The 20,913-nt window shown below is 40.6% G+C and overlaps 1 long non-coding RNA gene across 1 annotated transcript; it reads left to right on the forward strand.

Moving 5' to 3' along the window:
* The first annotated feature begins 14,603 nt into the window (after window positions 1–14,603).
* Window positions 14,604–20,570, forward strand: LOC143435028 (uncharacterized). Its single transcript, XR_013104999.1, has 2 exons — window positions 14,604–14,812; window positions 19,380–20,570. It is a non-coding gene; the product is annotated as an uncharacterized LOC143435028 (long non-coding RNA).
* Window positions 20,571–20,913: the final 343 nt, after the last annotated feature.

Raw genomic sequence — 20,913 nt, forward strand, 5'->3', positions numbered from 1 at the left:
AATATGATTCGCAACAGGATCTCAAGGGTTCATTGTACTTCTCCACATCAAGATGACAGCCTTTCAGCATGAGCTGTTGAAAGATTATCCTCAGGAAATCTGCAGGTAAAACACTGGAGACTATGGGTATGTGTAGCTCATATAGAATGTGTATTGGTCCAAGCAATAGTTAATGATGTAAAAGGGTTCAAAGGAACTGTGATATATTTGTGTGTGTTACTGTGTTATCTTAGCTAGAAACATGAATAAGTCAGGATTTGTTCAGGAAAGTTGTAATGACCAATGCTCATAGCTCTGGCAAGCTTATCTGTTACTTGTTGAATTAACTAGGATGTCACAATGAATTCTTTGCAGTTGCCCAAAAGATCTTACTTACTTATTATATTGTAGATTAAACTCATCTCGTGTATGAGCAAATTGACACTAAGAACACATGACTATTTTGTACAAGCCTTCTGTATGCTAGGCATTTTTTAAATATAGATTTTTGTAAAATATTTCACAAAGTAACCAAGTCCACTGAATGTCATAGAGGAATAATGAACAGGCAATCATAATCTAGTAGAGACAAGACACATTTTTGTTCCTTTCAGTGATTCGTGTTTCACTGGTGTTAAGAGACTTTAATAGGGAGGGGAGAAGAAAGAGGGAGTGGGAGCAAGAGAGAGGGGAGGGAGGGAAGAGCAGGAAGAGGAGGGAGGATGAGGGAGAATGAATGGGGGGAAGAAGAGAAAGACAATACTCTTTTCTGGTAGACACAATTCAGACTTTCCATCTTTAGATTTAGAATTCTCTTTCTTTGAAGCCCAGGAGATGGAGAACATTTGGCTACACATATTCTGTGTCTGAATAGTTCACTACATTTTCATTGTTCAGTTTCTGGATTTCATGGAAGTGTGTACATTTGAACTATACAGCTTTATAGTCTATCATGTTAGTATGACAAACATCAGAACTATAAACTAAACTTTTGTAAATTTGAGCCATACATGAAGGCATATGTCTGTAATCCCAGCACTCAAGAGGCTGAGACAAGAGACTTATTATAACTTGAAGGTCTGATTGGACTGCATATTGAGCTCAAAGCCAGATTGGACTATGGAATGGGATTCTGTGTTATAAAGAACAAAACAAAACCCCCAAAATTTACAACAATAATAGTAATAAAAATTATATTATTTCCCAAATCTTTTATTTTCCGATTAAAGTAGGTTTTGGGGGGCTTTCATTTAGTAGCCAGTATTAGAGAAATAAAGAAACAAGGAACATTCCAATAAATGAAAATATTTAAGGATACCTGATTCAGTTTCTTTTTACCAAAAAACTAGAGAAACTTAGTAACTGGCCTGAGAATCAGGCGAGCCCCTGACCATCTTGATGAGTTGATTTACTTCCCTGAAGCCTGACTTGGATGCTAGGGGGAAATGAGACAGATTAATCATATTATCAAATTTCCCAAACTTTTCTTTTGTTCAATATCAATAGATTTGGTTTTCTAATTAAACTATGAGAAGAGCAAGTGCCTTGGCATAGATCAATATCTAATTTTTGAAAGTTAGTGTTTTCTTCTTAAATAAAATTGGGTTTTTCCGTGAGGGTGGGTTGCATAGTGATACATAAGAAAAAATATTGTAACTGTCTTGGCAAATGTGCTATGTGAAATTTCAGCAAAAACCATCCATTATAGTAAATGACCAATAAAAGTGTTCAATCAAAAACTCATTTTAAGATACATTGTTAATGAACTGTATACTATGATGCTTAATCAAAACCCGACATAATTGTATGGGAGAAAAGTTCCCTGGGACCTTGGGAGCACTATTGTTCTGAACAAAAGATAACAGTAAAGCTGGATAATTAATAGCCTGCGGTCATGTGGCATTCCTGGGGAAATTCGGTTTCATAGCAAACTCCATTGTCTTTTCAACCTCAGCATTTGAGAGTCAAAATAGCATCCATACCATCGGAAGAAGGAGGCATGATTTAGGCAGCGGTTCTTTTCTTTCTTTCGCTTTCTTTTACTGAAAATATGTTTATTTCATACAACATATTCTGATAACAGTTTCCTTCCCCTACTCCTCCCAGTCCCTTCTTCCCTCCCATCCCATCAAGAGTCACACCTTTCTGTCTCAGAAAGCAAAGAGGCATTTAAGAAATAATAATAATACGATAAAATAAAACAAAAACAAACAAATTGGAATAAGAGAAAACAAACAAACAAGAACAAAAGCCAAGGAAAAAACACAAGAAACACAACAGAGATACACTGTTTTAACACAGGGAAACCCCATAAAACATAAAGCCAGAAGCCACATTGTATATACTCAAAGGACCTGTAAGGTCTTTGAAAAGTGCCCTGAAACAAGGAAGCTCCAACCATGCCACTGAGTTTGTTTTGTGTGGACCACCTACTGCTGGGCATAGGGCCTCTCCTTAATAGTAGTCTGTTTCCCTAGTCAGGCAACCTTGGAGGAAAGTAATTCTTCATTTGCAATTGACTATCAGCTAGAGATGGCCTCTGAGTCAGGGATTGCTACCCCAGTTTCTTCTCCTTTCAGCAATAGTTCCCCACCTGGGTCTGGGCATGCCGCCACTGTTTCTGTGAGTTCCTATGTGTTCCAGTCCTTTTGTGTCTAGATGATGTTGACTCCTTGGTGTCATCCAAGATAGAGCAAGGTGTGTGTTGAGAGGTTGGAAGATACACATAGGAACAATAAACATAAGGGTCATTTGAGGGATCATATGGAAATGCAACATAGTGGATACTTCCTAAAATATATACGTATATGAAGGTGGTCTAAATGGAGCTGTCAAATAAAGAGAGTGACAAACCTCAACTGGACATCTCTTATCAGCAAACGAATTTTCTAGAACCAAGAGTAGGTTAAACCTAATTGAGTTCTTGGCCAATGTGAATCCCAGAACAACCCAGGTTATTGACAAGGCTATTGGTGGATCTGCAGAAACTGACAATTCTCTATTGCTAAAGATGTCACCTAAATTGCTCATTAAGTTTGGAGAGGTTTAGCTGGTGCCTGCCTAGAGCCATGGGAGCAGGGGAGGAAAAGAAAGATGTTGAGGAGAAGGCAGCACACTAAGGACAAGACACTCTCTTCAAATGCATATCCTTAGTGACATTCTTCCTCCAACTAGGTGCTGTGTCCTGGTTCTTATCACCTCCTAACAACATTATAAAATAACTAATCTCTCAATAAATTGTTTCACCAATTCAGAGCCCTCACAATCCAATCACTTTCTAAAAGCTCCACCAGCTGGCAAAGAACTCTTTAACAAGTGAATATCTGGGGCATCTTTGTGTGTGTGTGTGTGGTGTGTGTGTGTGTGTGTGTGTGTGTGTGTGTGTGTGTGTGTAGTGGGGTGTCACACATACCAAACCGTAATACCCCATGCTCCCATGGAGGAATGTTTCTCACTCTATAAGAATTCAAGTAATAAACAGAATGATTTTCCTTCAGAAGACAAGCCATGTATCACTGAGCCTCCTTAGCAGCAGGGAGACAACCTTCAGACTCTCCTAATGCAAACAAGAGTGAACCACTCTGCAATCTCATCAGAAACCAGCAGAGGAAATATACATGGAGATTTACTTCACTCCTTTGATAACCTAAGTAGAAACGGAAATGTTGAACAAGCAGTTAAATTAGAATTTATATGGATGCCAGCGAGAGTGGAAGCTAAATTCCAAAAAATGAGCCAACAGTGAGGCATCATGAAGCACCCTCACCTCTTCAGAAGTAAAACTAAGAGATCAGTCACTGTCTCTCTAGCCTGCACTCCCTGCCCTCCCTTTTCCCAGAACTGTCTCTCCCTGTGTTCTCATTTTCTTATTGTCCATTCTCTTAGATCTATCCTTTGACCCTAGTTGTCTCTCCTTTCTGCGCTCTAGGCAGCCTAGGTAGTTCTTTGTCCTCTATCAACATTGCAGTTCCAGTCTCTTCTGGCTTGCTTTGTCTACTGTATGAAAGTCCCACAGCCCTGTGAGGAAGGAGCCTCTGAAAGAAAGTGACTGCCCAGAAGCTTAAAAAGATGTAAATTCATACTCTCCTTATACTGTTTTTATGTCCCCAATTATATGATTTTTTTTTCTGCCTTTTGTACAAGTACTTCTCCAAATCATAGTATTTCCAGGTACGCAGGTACACAGCGCATAAGAAAGAGGCTGTTAGAACTCAGATTCAGGGTTTCTGCAGCTGAGCCAACCTACCTAAACGGTCTCCTCCTCATTCCACTTCCTGTTGTATAATGTCTCAGGTTTTGGAGTTTTAGAAACCTGATGTTGAGCTGGCAGCCTGTCTTTCTATGCCTCATCTATAATTTCATACTGGAAGCTGCTACTCCCAGGGATATAGATAGCATAGCAAAAGGTAATGAATGTGAAATACTTTGCATTGTCAAAGAAATGGCGAGGCAACCCAGATGCGAACCAATGAGAAAGCTGCCAAGTACGTTGCGTACACTTCACATTATTCTAGAGAATCTTTAATCCCAGTTAACGAAACAAATGAAAGGTAGCAGAGCCAATAGAACATTGTTTGATAGGTAAGAAACAAACACAGAGAGAAATTAGATGCCTGCTCCAAAGGAAAATGATTACCGGATGGTATTGATGATGATTGGTATTTAGTCATTTTAGAACATATTAAGCTCCGTGGAAACCCCTTTAGCACTCATTTATACACTCTGCAGCTTTGAGGCAGCATGTCAGATAGAGCACAGATGCTCCGGTATGGCCTTTTATGTGCTCTAATTCAAGGGTTTGCCAACAGCTGCCCAAATATACTTACCTAATATATGAGAATATGAGAGAGAATCAAATAGAATTGGGAGCACTGTACACACCATAGTAATTATTATTTCAGTATTTAAAAAATATGGTTGAATGCCTTTACACGCTCATGTGCATATATGATAATACTTATTATATAAGCTGTAAAATACATCACATGTGACTTAAAATTATCAAAGACAAACCATTTTATCTGATTTCTAAATACTCTGTTTTCTGAGTCACCTAGGGCAATATATGTCACCCAAATTGTTTTAATTCACCTAAAATATAGCCTTTTTGGTTGAAAAACATTGTCAGAGAGGAGATGTCACAGTTATGGTTTTACTGCTGTGGACAGATACTATTACCAAGGCAAGTCTTATAAATGACAACATTTAATTGGGGTTGGCTTGCAGTTTTAGAGGTTTAGTCCATTTTCACCAAGGCAGGAGCATGGCAGTGTCCAAACAGGCATGGTGCAGAAGGAGCTAATATTTTTACATCTTCATCTGAAGGCTGCTGGCAGAATACACTTCTAGGCAGTTAGGCTGAGGGTCTTACAGCCAATACCCACAGTGACACACCTACTCCAACAGGGCCACATCTTCTAATAGTGCCGCTCCCTGGGCTGAGCATATACAAACTATTACAGGAAAAATGTGTTTTTTCATATTTTATAATATTAACATTCATTCCAACATTAACCAAGAAATATCATTGGCCAGTAAAGAAGATACTTGTCACCTGGGTTAAGCCAATTTTCATGCTTGTAACAAAGTTCTTAAGAAAATCAACTTGGAATCCTTTTGGTTCTATGGGTTTCAACACATGCTCATTTGGTTCTGTGTTGCTGGGCTGTGCTGGGATAGAATACCATGAAGGAAGGCATGTGGTAGCATATCTTGTGACACATGGAGAGCCAGGAGAAGAGCAGAGACAAGATATAGTCGCTACAGACACTGCCCTTGGCTGAGTTACCATCGTCTCTCAATACTTCATCAGATCTTGAACCCATCAGTGTACTAACACACTGATGAGATCAGAATCCTCAGGATTCTATCACTCTCAAAGCCCTGCCCTCACAGTCCCATCACTCTCAAAGCCCCACCTCTGAATGTTGTTGCCTTGGATACTTCACTACATGAGCCTTCAGGAGACATTTCTTATCCAAGCTTTAAGCCCATCCTGCGAAGCAGATAGGCACACAGAGAAAATGAAGTATTTAGAAGTTGCTAGACAGCTGTCCTGGAATGGCACGCCTTCTCCTAGCCTATGATCAGACTCCAAGCTAGCTGGCTCATGCCTGGGTCACTGAGCAGATCTGTGTTCCCTATTAAAAGGCGTGGGAGGAAGACAACAGGTATTTTGAAGCACTGTCTCTTTCCCATGAGTCCCAGTCGTCTGGCAGTGTTTCATCTATAACTCACAGTGAGACAGGCCCGTCCTTTCTGTAGCCACTGCCATATTCCGTAGCAAAGTTACTCGAACAGCAGCTCTGTTCTGAGCTCCAGCATCAGTGTTTGAGAAGGAAGCAAGGTTGTCTCTCATTTAGCCCAACTGGGTTCTGCCATAGAGCTGATTAGATTTGCTGTCAGGGCCAGACTCTGTTTACTGCCCTTTTCCTTCCCAAGGCTTTTATAGTGTACTATTTATCTACCATAAGCAAGGCTGATGGTCATCTTCAATTCCAGAACTCAGCACTCCTGCTCCTCCAGTCTCTTTAACCATTACTTTTTATTCTTTCTGTACCCTGCAGCACGTTATGAAATATAAAATATAATGAAACATTCAAACATTTGACTTTCTCCTTATGGCTTTTCAGAGAAGCACGAGAGTGCACAGGCTTCAGCTTTCATTTCGTTAGTTATCTCGGCACTCTGACTACATTGTCAGAATAGCCGAACAGACCCACCTCCACTGACTGTTTTCACCACTGCTATTATCTCTACCATCATAATCGTGATTGTCATCATCATCTCTGTCATCGTGATCACCATCATCTTCTACAGCAGGTTATGCAAAAGCAGTGTGAGCAGACACTCATTCTGATGCCTGCCTCCATTCCTCATGCCTTTGCCCTGATTTTAAGTCAGCCTTAGAGAGAGAAGAGATACAGACAAGACTTGGGAGACGGCGTCTACTGGAGGCACATGCTGTTCTCTGTTCTCACACCAATTCTCTCCCAGAACTTGAGGAATTGCTTCATAAATGTAAAGTTCATGAAAATTGCAATACATGGTTATTCATCTTTTACTGTGACAAAAATATCAGAAATGATCCCGTCAAAGGAAGGGGGTGTATTTGTCCCTGTGGGGAGGAAGAAAATCATGGCAAGACCACAGTGTGGAGGAAACTGCTCACCTCCTGGTCTCCAGGAATGAGAAAGAGAGAAACAGACAAAAGCTAGAGCTAGAGTTGCAGCGAGGACACTCACACAGTGACACCAGATTCAACAAATCTAAAAGCTAATACCACTATTAAAACAGAAAATTCCTCAGTAGGAAATCCTTGCAAAGACCTGTGTGAACTGGTGTTGGGGATACTAGTCCTACTCATAGTGGTCAAGCCTTGGTCCTTCTCAAACCATGAGTGAGCACGTAAGGTGCCTAGTGAGTCCTGTACAGAAGGAAAGTGTGCTTCGGAGAAACAGGACCTCATGCCAGGACTTTCTGCCATTTCCTCTCCAGGTTCGACCTTCTCATCTGTAGAATAGAGAGTGGACTTTTCCACTAACTCCCAGGCTGTTCTCCATGACCCGCAGATTCCTGGGCCACTCTGGCTTTCAGACACAGCCACAAATGTTTGCTGTGACCTGACCTGCTACACACCACTGACCTTGCCTCAAAGCTTTCCAAGCTTTCTCAGAAGAGAAAAGCCTTACTTCATGTGCTGCATTCCTGGCCAGGCTGTGGGTAACAAGAATTTCACAGTGGTCCCCAACTATGCTCTCACATCCACTGTGACACTTCCAGGTAAACTCCAAACAGTTCTGCTTCCTTTGAGCTTGCTCCACAGGATTGCTCAACCAGTGTCTTCACTTCTGCTCTGGTCATCAGTGTCACTCAAGTCAGGACAGGAAGTGTGTCCTATGTCACACTGAAACTTTCATGGTTAAGACTCACTGTTTAAAAGGGTTCACAATTTAACAACTCGATTCAATTTTCTTATCGTTTTGTTTTTCCTCTTGGTCAGAGTTAAATGATAATGAAGCCTCTTTGGAGGGCTTTTGAAACAGGCTTGTTAAGACTCGGACAGCAGTCTCCAGTCTTCGCACTTCTTACCCACTGCACTCAACCAATGAGAAAAAGAGGGAGCACACTGGACAGTCGGACCAGGCAGTGTGGGAGGGGTGGCTATGAGAGACGGACTGAGCCCCACCCTTCTTAACCTTTACTCTTCAGCCTTGCCTCTCACCACACGCCATTTCTCAAATACGACTTCTATCATTTTCTTTCATACTTGAGAAACTATTACTGGGTATGGTTTGGTTTTCTGTCCCAACCAAAAGAATTCTAAACAAAACTCAGTTGGAATGAACCTTAGCTCCATATTGTCTAAGAAGTCACTAATTGTTTGGTTCTGTGCCACCAGGTATCACTAGCTGCTTCCTGAGGCAGTGTTCTTCCTCAGTGGCCACCATTATCATCAGTTATTTCACTGAATCACGATGTCTTTTTTTCTCTCTCTCTGTCTGAGGTATGTGCCTTCCACATTCTTTAAATAGCGTCAGAAGTTAAGATGACGTCTCTCACAACAGGTGTTAATTTTTGTTTTTACCAAGCCCTAATTAACATTTTTCTTTATCTCCCATGATGCTTTTGATTTTTTTTATCCTTTCTGCATACATTACTTCAAGTAGTCTAGGAAGTATAGAAGGCAGGATTTTCTCTTTCTTGATTTCAGGACTATACTTCAACCTAGCATTACAGTCACTTGAACTTCAGTTCATTGCAGTCTATGGCTCCTTCATTATTGCTCATTTGTGCTCCAGCTCTGACCTCATTTCCTGCTCAGTCATGTGAGGCTTCTGAAATCAGCTGTCAGATCCATGGCAGTGTCCCTGCAACTTTCACCACAAATCCAGCGCATCACAATTGAAGATGATGATGAACCCCTGGAGGTGGATGACAGTGGTTGACTGCACAGCAGTGCAAATGTCCTCAGGCCATTGTGCAGTGCAAGGGGACAATGAGACAGCTCAACCAGGAAAAGCAGTTGCTGCACAAACCTGATGACCCCGATTTGACACCCAGAACCCCGGTAACACTGAAAGGGTAGAGCTGACTTCCAAAAGTTGGCTTCTTAGTCTCATATGAGCTCAGGCACTCACACTGGCCAGCACACACACACACACACACACACACACACACACACCATGAACATACACAATAATCATAAATAAAACTAATAATAATCTGCCTGAAATTGGATTTTTCTAAGTTGAAACAGATGGAAGCAGTAGTAACATATATATGTGATGATCCAGTTTTCTGTATTACATATGTAATATATATATGCTGCCTCTAGGGGAGGACTTCTGTCCAGTTCTGCCTCTAGTGGAGGAGGTGACTGCTGTACAGTGTTGCCCCAAGGAGAGGGGTGAATATTTTCGAGTGATACCCTGAGGGGGTAGGTTTCAACTCCCAAATGACGCCCATAGAGGAAAGAGGTTTCCATAGAATTTGGCTTAAGTCAGAAAATACTAGCAGAATGCCAGCCAGCTTCAGGGCGAGACAGGAGGGTGAGTAATGACCTGCAAAGCTTGCAGTTACCTATCATCAGCTCTCCATACAGCTAAAGCCCTTCCTCTTCTTTAAATAGGTGTATTTAAATATGGATGGTCTTCTGTGTCATCTCCTGCTCAAACACATTAGAGATTCTACCCTACTGCATACCTCCAGGATAGGGCACAGAGTCCAGCAGAAAAACTTCTTCATGATCTGATAGCTGTCTTTCTGCCTAGCTTCAGAACACATCCTTGACACTACTTGAAAAGCTCAAAGCTCACTTGCAATTTTTTGACATGCTTTGGGTCTTTGAACCACCTATTCACTCTGCTTATCCAGTCCCCCTAGCTCCTTTAAGTCTTACCTTCACAGATTCCCATAGGCACAAACAGCATTTCTCGCTGTACCCACACCAAGCATTTCTCTTGCTGTACCACACTCTCATCTGGGTTCATGTTGGACAGTATGGCCATGTTTATAATGTTAGTCACACCCTACATAGTTGTTCTCTAGTTTTGAAGACAATTGGGCCTTTCTAAGACAGTTTCCAGAAAGCTGCTACATGTCCCAAATCCCCTGATCCTCTCTTCTCTAGGACAGATTAGCTGTCTATTTTGGACTATCTTTAAATGAAGCATTTTAAGGGGATGTTCTCTGTGTCCAGTACTAAGTTCAAACTTGGCCAGCTACGCCCTGGTGAGAATTCATGCTCACTCCAAGGGCAGCATGTTTAGCCTGGGGCATGCAGCAAACATGGGAGAGGCTCTGTTTACTTCTCAGGCGCTATCAATCACCCTTTTCTCTTTTTCCAACCCTACAACCCACTCCGAGATGTCATCCCTTCAGTTTCCAGAAGGGAAACTCATGACCATTGCCAAAGTGCCTTGTCCAATCAGAGCCGGTTTCTTCAGTTCAGATAAGGTAAGTGAATTTCTAAGAACTGTCACTTTCCTGCCATTCACAAAGTCACATGACTGTCTTTCAGTCACATGAACTGTGCTTCAAGTTGGGTCTCACTTCCTTAATGCCCTTCTCTCCCTAGGCACATTTCCATAATGAAATGTTAAGCTCCAGTCTGAAGTTTTCCATTGCTGCTCTGAGTAGTGTTTGTCTAGCTGGTCTCTGTGCTTTCCTGCCTTGTCATCTGTTGCCTCCCTCTCTCCATGGGGGTCCCTTTGTTTTCCTGAACGCGCGAGCACACACACACACACACACACACACACACACACACACACACGGCCTTCCTTCCCATTTCACTCTGCTCTTTCCCACAGCCAACCCTTCCTCCAAGCTGCAACTAAATTGGAACATCCTCCCTGTCCAAATGCAATTACTTTATGTACTCCCTTTGTTTATCCCATGCAGAAAAGCCTTATTTTCATAAATCTTCTCTAAAACAATTAATACTACAGTTTTGTAATTTATTTGCCAGTGGTATTCAGAAGGAATTTATGGCATATATGATCAGCTGAGAAAAATTACCCTTGCAAATAAAGCAAATTGTATAAATCTACCTTATCTCTCTAACTTAGGTAACTTGAAAAGTTCAGTTAATTATACTCTTATTATACACTTATTTTTTATCATAATCTCAGGCTAAAATTTTGGAAGGCACTATTGAAACAATAAATTCCTCTTAATATGAATATTTACAATACTTTAAGTACTTTCCCTAGGCACTTTCTAAAATCTCTTATTTTCATAGGGACTCTTTGAATTTGGAAAAAAGTATTAAACTTCTTAGGCATATTTCTCTCAATACCAAAGAGAGGGGGGAGAAAACTGTGTGAATATTTTAAATACAAACTGACAGAGGGCATGAATTACATTCTTTTGTTCCCTATTATATTTAGCACCCAGGACAGTTGCAGACACATAATGAACACTCATTATGTATTGGGAGGATGCATGGGTGCATGAATGAAGAATGTCACTTAAAATTACATAAAATGTACATACTAAAATTTGAATTAATTTCAACATCTCTGACATCAAAGCCAATCATTCTCCTGTTCCTCTCTTTCTCCTTCTCCTCCTCCCCCCACCCCCCGTTTCCTCCATGTCCTCCTTGAAAAAACACAGAAGCAAGATACAATGACATAAGGTCCCAGGCATGACACTGCATCCAAAGGGAATATCAACCAATACATTTCCATTTTCTGGAGGTTTAAACTGATGTACATTAAGAAAATGAGCTGGATATGGGACAGCATCAAAACAGATGTGACACACACAAACTAAAATTATAAGATGGTGGAAGTTATTAGGAGAAAAGATCAAATAAGGGAAAATGGAACAGATACAAAGAATATGACAAAGCTCGTTCCTCCAAAAAGAATGAATATCTATGTTATATTATGCCACTCACACACCCACACACACACAGACACACACACACACACACACACACACACACAGACACACACACACATATCAAAATGGAAAATCGTTTGACTCTAAATATGGCATTTTGTCACTCATGACAACATACATGGAACTAAAGGACATTATCTTATGTAAAAGTCAGAGAAAGAAAGGAAAATGACATGTGCTTTCACCCCTGTGTGGGTGGGATGGTAAACAGGCAGATGCCCAGACATAGGAATGGTGGCCATTGGAAGCTGGATGTGGACAGAAGATGGGAAACAGGGAAGCTTTGTGACTGGGTGTCACATATTGTTAGAAAGGAGCTTTAGCATTGTAGCACACTAGGGAGATCGAAGCCAGTAACTTGTACATTTCAAAGTAAGTAGAAAATATAAGTCAACCCCTAGACTCACATGGCGGGAAGATAGATGGATTCCTATAAGCTTCTTTCTGAACTTCACGTACACAGCATAGCAAATGTGTATGCGTGCATGTGAGCATACACACACACACACACACACACACACACACACACGTGAGAATAAATGAATATTCTGAATGAATAAAATAAACAGAAAAAAAGAAATACTCCCATCAAGAGAAGCAATAAATCTTTAAGATGAAAGATTTGCTATTATACTGACTTGTCTCCACACATTGTATGTGTCAAAATTACACAACAAATTCTTATCTCTATGACAGAACAGGTCATAAAAGAAACTTATGAGGGAGGGGAAGAGTTTATTTGGCTCCCAGATGAAGGGATCCCTTTCATCCTGGTGGGTCAGCATAGTGCTGGACCTGTTACTTGGAGACAGAGAGCAGAGCAAACCTGGGGTGGGGCTACAAGCATAAGACTCAGCCCTAGTAATTTCTTTACTCCGGTGTGGCCCCACTTTAGAAAGCTTTCATAAATTTCCAAAACAATACCAAACACCGAGTATTCAAACACATGAAACTGTGGGCACTTCTTATTCAGAGACAGAGAGACTGAGAGACTGAGAGACAGAGAGAGAGAGACAGAGAGACAGAGAGACAGAGAGACAGAGATGGAGAGAGACAGAGAGACTGAGAGACAGAGAGAGACAGAGAGACAGAGACAGAGAGACAGAGATGTCTCCACCATAAACATTAACAAAGCCCTATAGACAATCTGCCTGTGGTCTATTTCTCCACCATTTTTCTCTGATGTCACTATAATAGTACTTTCAAAGTCCATTTTTATACCTCTCATCTCATTGCACAAATGACCTCCTTCTATAGGTTAGAAAATTGAGGCACAGAGACAATAAACGACTTAGCAGCCCCACACAGCATGATAAACTTCCAGTGCTCTTCAATTCAAGTGCAACAAGTAATGCCTCAGTACTGTTTAGTTTAACAGTCTCTGCAGGAATCTGCAGCCCATACCTAGACAGTGTTCAACTGTCTTGTTTTACTGCACAGTTTCTTTTATGGTCTTCCTTTATTTATCATGTACTTGGTCAGTAAACACTATAAATTATTTACATGCCTTAAAGGATGAAATAACATTTTTAATACTTAGTCTAATGACTTTTGTGTGTGCACCATTATTTTAATGCTATTCCATCAAGTTTCGAATAAATAGCATTATTAAGCCAACCCGGCAGCATAAAAAATATGTTCTTTAAACTGTGTGCTTTGTAGTATTTTATTTTAATAAAATCTATTCAATAGAAACCTCTCACATCTTACCTATTTTTTCTCATAAAGCATAAAATTGCTCTAGGCCTTTAAAGAAAGGCCAATTGAAAAATTAATGATAATTGCTACAGTGATGTCAAAGTTGCTTCGGAGTATCTTTGCAGCACTTAATTGACTATTACCTGCTATGACTGTCAAAGCTTAAAGTCATAGTGAATGGAGAAGGAGGAAGACATAAGGAAATGGAGAAGCAGGAATCCAAGAAAGCACGGGTCCTGGTAAATTTCAAAATGGTTAAAGGGTGAGTGCAATCATTTGTCAATCGTCAATTGCTCCACTGTGGTACCTCTAGCTGTTGCCATGGAAATATGCACAGTCGACAGGTGCGATTGCACACACTGAGGTGGGGTACTTTGTGCCCATGCGCAGATCCACACTGTCCTTCTGTTGAATACACATGGAATTCCATGGTGTCCTGTTGCCATTGCTGTCACAGGTCTGTGAAAAGTACAACCTGTGACTGTAAGCTCTAGAGTATATAAAGCATATTTTGTTGGACCCAGGTTTTAAGATTGTGTGTACATGTGAATGCATGAGATTCGGGATAATGTTTTATTTAAATACCCTAATCAGAGAGGCCTCCATGCTCAGATTTCCATGTCTGTCCTTGCAGGCACTTCCTAGCTGACCAGAAAGATATCAGGTAGGTGCAGAAGTCACACAGCCCTGTGGCTGTTGTTATTTTGTGAGAGGTATACTAACATGATACCAAGTAGACATTGATTCCTGGTAGCTTTGATAGGTACTCTGGAGGCAGGGAGGTATTTTCAAATCTTCAAGTCTACAGGGACATGAAGCATCCTCATGGAAGACGAAGGTTTTAAAGGAGCATAGCTGGCCCTGTTGGGTGTTTCTCTGGGCCTGTCAGAATGCTCTGGCCTGCAAGCACTTCTAGTCTGCAGGAACCAGGATGGAGAGCAATTCCAGTCATTATTATGCAAGAAAAGCCTTGTCCTGGGGAGGTCAGGCCAAGACTGAGCTAAAGAGCTTCCTGATAGAGTCTGGGAACTTTGGTAACATTTTAACCCACAGTTGATTGCAGATAACCGCTTCCATGCAATTTACTTGAGGGTCAATAATGTAATGCTTTTAATTTTGAGATTTAATTTTATTTTCCTCAATGCTAATGCCTCCTGGATATGGGAATGAAAATCAGCAGAGAGAAAACAGACAGTGGCTTATTCTGAAGAGGGACAGCAAGTTGGTAAGTTAATGACAAATTCTTTTTTACCTCATTGCATGATCCAAGGCCAGGCACTGATTCTGCACACCTCAGGACCCAGCTTTCTCTATCTTTCTCAGATTTGTATGGGGAATAATTCCTGTCTCCAGCTTAATCATAGTCCATGTCATCAGTTTAAATTATCATATTTTAAACACAAACTATTAAAGAATGTATATTATTAATATACGATCTCATATCAAAGCAGCTTTGTAGGCTTCAGATTAAATCTACTGGATGGTCTTAAATTAACCTGCAAACCCCCAGCCTTTGGCTGCTGTATCTCTCACACTTCTGTGTTAGTAGCAAGGACTGATCTCTGCCAGTCTCTCTAGGGACTGACAATATTCCAGAACCTGGAACTTCTTATGGCTAAATGTGGAAAACCGCAAGCATGCAGTGTAGTATTCAGAAAGTGTTGGAGGGAAAGAGGTGAGTTATCATGATCAAATACATTATGGATACATACTATCATATTACTGAGCTTAAGATATTCTATACCACTGAATCTATGGAGGTTTGTTGCCAGAGGTTTATTTAATGTATTTAGTAAGTACACAGGCTGCATAAGTATTAGCAAATGTTCTATTCAGCAATTTGCAAAGAAAAGCAAGGAGATAGAGTTCTCCTTACATTCTATGTTTACTAAAAATGTTTGCTAACTTCACAGGGTAAATCCATCTTTTTCTCTGCTCTAAAGTCTAACTAAGGGTTAATAAATGAGGGCCCACAGGATGGCTCTGTGGGTAAAAGCACTTGCCACCCCAGCCTGACAACCTGAGTCCCAACCCGGAACTCATAGTGGAGTTCCAGAAGGTCATTCTGTGATCTCTGGTATGAATGCACTTCCCACCCCCATACATGCATACGTGTACATGCACACATGTATACACATAGATGTTTGTCTTTCTGTGACTATTTTGCTTCATTTACATAATGTTCTCAAGGTTTATCTATGTTGGTGAATGCACTGGAATTTCTTTCCTTTTACAGTGGTTTGTATATGCATATCACATTTAGTCCATATCAGTAAGCATGCCCATTGCTTCCTGCTACACCTTGCCTGTGAATATGATATTCATATAATCTCTTCAGCTCTTGTTTTCAGAGTTTCGTTGTTGTTGTTTATTTGTTTGTTAGGTGTTTTGTCATTACATGCTTTAATTTTTGCCCCCCTTCCTGGTCCCCGTCCCAGAGTTCTTCACCTTATCCTCCCTCCCTTTTGCCTCTGAGGGGGTGGGTACTCTACCCCTGGGCATCCCCCTTCCCTGGGGCATCAAGTCTTTACAGGATCAGGTGCATCCTTTCCCACTGAGGTCAAATAGGGCAATCCTCCGTTACATACATGCCAGGGGCTGCAGACCAGCCTATGTATGCTCTTTGGTCAGTGGCTTCATCTCCAGGAGCTCCTAGGGCTCCAGGTTAGTTAACACTGTGGTTCTTCCTATGGGGTGGCCATCCCCTTCAGCTCCTTCAATCCTTCCCATAACTCTTCTATAGGAGTCCCAGACCTAAGTCTAATGCTCGGTTTCAAGTATCTGCATCTGTCTCAGTCACTGGTGGAGCCTCTCAGAGGACAGCCATGCTAAGGTCCTGTCTGCAAACACAATGTAGCATGAGCAATGGTGTCAGGGATTCGTGCCTGCCTATGGGATGGATCCCAGGTTGGGCCAGTTTCTGGATGGCCTTTCCTTCAGACTCTGCTCCATTTTTGTCCCTGCATTTCTTTTCCTGGGTCAAAAATTTTGAAGGTGGGTAGGTGAGTGAACCCATCCCTCCACTGGGGACCATGTCTATCTACCGCAGGTGGTCTCTTCAGGTTCCACCTCCCCACTGTTGAGCATTTTGACTAAGGTCACCCCCATTGAGTCCTGGGGGCCCTCTCTCATTCCAGGTCTCTGGGACTTTCTAAATATTTCCCCAATCTTTTACCCCCCCGCCCCCGGCTTTTTTTTTTTTTTTTTTTTTTGAAATGTATCAAGAAGTTGAATTGCTGGATCATTCAAGTTGCTTTAAGATATTCCGGGACTGGCAAGGTGCCTCCGTGGATTAAAGGGACTCACTGCTGAAGACTGTAAGCCCAGTCACCTGAGTTTGACCCCTAGAACCATGTAAAGTTGGAAAAAGAGAACCAAACCCACAAAGTTGTCTGCTAACCTCCATTTTATTATGTTTTATATATTAACAATAATCTAATAAAAAATGTAGGAAAAAATTTAGCCTAGACTTCTGACATTTCAAATGTTGTCTCCAGTGCCTGCTGGGAGACACGCATCTGAATATTCATGTACTCACATGTCTGTCCCTTCCACAGCTGGGCAGGTTGCATGGGAGGTCACCCTTGAACTTCTGAAGTACATTTCTGCACTTCACTGGATGGACAGCAAACATAGCATCAGTACCATGGAAATGACAGGGATTGCATAAAGCTATCCCAGTAAACCCCCATGTGTATGGCCTGGCTTCCCTGGAGCTTCCCCACTTCCCATGGCCGACTGTGTCCATAAGCTGCAGGGCCTACCTCAACCACTCTAAAAATTGTCTGGCTCTGTGAAAGCGTGGTCCCCATCCCAGTTCATAGTTTTTAGAGTTCCATGCTTAGCTTGTCTTTTCTTTATCACTGCGTGTCATCTCTGTGTGTTTCCCACATCTTCCTCAGTGAGGCCATCGAGTCAAGGGAAATGATCGATCAATAATGGCCTTTGTCAGTGTTCTTGAAGACACTAGAACATCTCACACTAAACAGAAAGATCACACTTCTCTCCCACACTTGACTTTTCTCTGCTCGGTTTTGTATTCAACTGTTCTATTTTTCTATTAGGTTAATATTTAGCAATTTTTGACAATGGATAGACATTCAAAGTGACCTTTAGAAGAGAAAATCAACTTCTGTGTAAAGTCCATTGCGTAACTTTGCGCCCCACTTTTTGCTACACCACTGAGCATCATGCCAGTGGCAGTGACTGGCCTGCATTTCCACTAAATGACTTTGTGTTATAGACATATGGACTGCATGCAAATATATATAACATAATTAAAAACAATGTACAAAATCTAAAGGGAAATGTGTTTGTGGGTTCATCATGCATGAGATTGGAAGCAATAGACAGATAATGAGAAAAATTATTACCAGATAGTATGTACTTTACAGCAAGCAAATTGTCCCACTGCATCAATGACAGTTTCAATGACAGTATAACTGTGTTGTGGTCTTTGAGGAAAATCACATGCTCCTCATTTTTGCTGTCTTTTTTTATTTCTAATCATGGCCATAGGTTTTGGTTTTGTGATGTGCCACTAGGTTTGCTATTTTCTGTTCTCTAGCCTTGAGTAAAAATATTGTAAACTCCATAATCTAGTGGATATAAATTCAGATTACAAATCTGAGATACAAGCTGGTTATACCTCAAACATTTTCATTTGTAAATTAGGAACCATGCTATCTCTTCCTTAGAAATGTGTTAAGACAAACCATACCTCATACCTAAGGTCTTAAGAGATTTCACAATACATAATTACCTATCCTTTACAGTCTCTTTATAGTCACAATTCTTAAATTTTAAGCTTGCAAAGTTGTATTCTCAGTAACTTAAGAACTATGCTTTATGAAAGAGAAGTGCAGAGCCAAGCCTTATAACCCCCTATACTGTATACATTCTGCTTTATTAAGGAAGCCGAGGTCTATGAAACAGAAGCATCAAAGTGATCAGTAAATAACAACAAGGAGAAAATGACTCCAGATATGGAGAGAACAATGAGGGTCAGCAACCTTTCCAGGCACTAAATTATCTTTCACAGGTCTGAACTCAGTTAAGACCTGGTGGGATCCTTTGTTTTAAAATATCAGACTACTTTTCTTTATTCTCCAAAACTTCCAAACCTTATGTTTCTGGTGGCTCTACCCCAATGTTTACTTACCTCTAAACTTTTATTCATGTACGTTGACCATGGTGAAAATTTCCCTTCTAGCCTCTCATTGAAAACTACACTGTGGAGTCCTACTTAATCATATTGCATACACAGAGATTCCATAGCTTTTATGTAAATAAATAGGCAGAGTCCAACTCAAACCTCTACTTCATTTGAATAAGAAAATATATGCTTTTATTTCCCATTTTGAACCATCAGAGGAGATCTCAAAGATTTCTGATTTAAATGTAAATGGTTTCAAAATAAATGCTGGCCGTATGTAATTAACTTTGGTCATATTCTTTGCAAACATCTGGTATCTATTCATATAGGTGCTCAGCTAACAACTAGGTTTGATAGCTACCTAAAATGTCAACTGCTGATTGGAAGGACCATTTATGACTTACTCTAATAAGTGTGGAGTATCTAAATATACTTTATGTAATTTGAGCTCTTAATAATTTTTAATCAAATATATTCCAGAGTTTATCCTTCTTATGCATATTTCCTTTAAAAATGTATATGCTATAGTTCTAGCTATCAGTACCTAAGGATGTGACCTTTTTTAATAAAACATTGTTGCAGAAGAATAAATTACACAGTACAGGTTCTTAATCCAGTATGACCATTGTCCTTACAGAAAGAAGTTTGGATACAGATATTAAACACAGAAGAACACCATATGAGGAGAGAAGTGGGATCAGATGGTATATCATAAACCAAGACATCACATTCTAACAAGGTAACTGAAGCTTGGAGAGATGAAAGGATCAGTTTCCCTCACAGGTCTCCAGGGAGAAGCCTGAACACATGTTGATCTTGGACATCTCATCCCCAGCGCTATGAAACAATGAGCTGTTGTTGTTGATGTTAGCCTTTCAGTTTGTGCTACTTTGTTACCATAACCCCAGAGAGAGAAGAGGACCGAGGCCAAGATCAATGACTCTCCAATTTCTTGTGCAATCCGGCTCTGACTATAAGGAAACTGCCAGAACTTGGGCTGTCACTGGATGGACTTTATTATTCCTGATGTGGAGGAATGTGGTCCATGGCAGCCCTTAGAAGGTGCTAGAACATGGTATATGCTTACAGCTAAGCCAGTGTTTGTTGTGATTCTAGAAAGACAACAGTCCTGAGAAAGCTGCTACCACTAAGATCTGTGCTATCTGGTGACACAGTTTAAGCAGCACAAGGCTGGCCTCTGTTTGGATCTGCATAGAAACCATAGCCATGGCCAATCCAGAGGGAAAAAGATGTCCAGATCTCATTTATCTCTCCCAGAGGTGTGAACATTGCAGCCGACACAGGTCAGACATGACAGGTCTGGTAGTAGTAAATTTGTTCTTGGTCCACTCTCACTCCACACCCTCTGAGAGTTTCTTTCCTTAATTTTTCACTGCAGAAAATATCCAGAACCTCAGAAGAGAACAGTGGTTTCTCTAGCCCAGTGAAAAAGAGCAATAAAAAGTCCAAAGAGAAAATGTGCATTGCTTAATTATGCAGTCATGTGACTAAAATAAATCCTAGCAGAATCTAAGGTCCATTGCTCTAGTCATACACCTTTTCTAAAAGAACTTTAGAGAAAAGGATATGCTTTTTGTCTCTTTCTTGACTTGTTGCTACTTGGAATTATAAAGGAAAAATGGAAGAGGGAAAGAAGACAGAAATGTATCAGTATTATTAAAAATCAACATCTACATTTGCCCCAAATGTTATATAGTGTTTTGTGTGTTTATATGTTATGTATATTGTACTAGTATGTATATGTGGTCTTCTCAGAAACCGTTGGAAGTAGATCTTTCTTTTACAAAATAAAAAAAACATCAATTCACTTGTTTCCTGAATACTGGTACTCAGAAGAAACTGGTTGAAGTTTATGCCTTTAGTAATTAACTGATGAAGCTCATATTCAAATCATGTGTGACTTGCACTAAGATGTGCTAGAGAGAGACAATGGAAAATAAGAGGAAGGAATAAAAATGAGAGAAATGGAAGAAGGTGGGCAGTGAGAACTCTATCCTAATGGAATACTTTAGATAACCAACTTAGTAAAAGGGAGCTTGATTTGGACCATGGTCCAAGAGGTTACGTCCATGGTCCATGGCCAAGTTGCTACATAGCCTGTCCTAACTTCTCTTGGCCTCATCAGGTAGTCAGGACATATGAAATGGCCA

Source organism: Arvicanthis niloticus, chromosome 18, assembly GCF_011762505.2.
Source record: "Arvicanthis niloticus isolate mArvNil1 chromosome 18, mArvNil1.pat.X, whole genome shotgun sequence".
NCBI lineage: Eukaryota > Metazoa > Chordata > Mammalia > Rodentia > Muridae > Arvicanthis > Arvicanthis niloticus.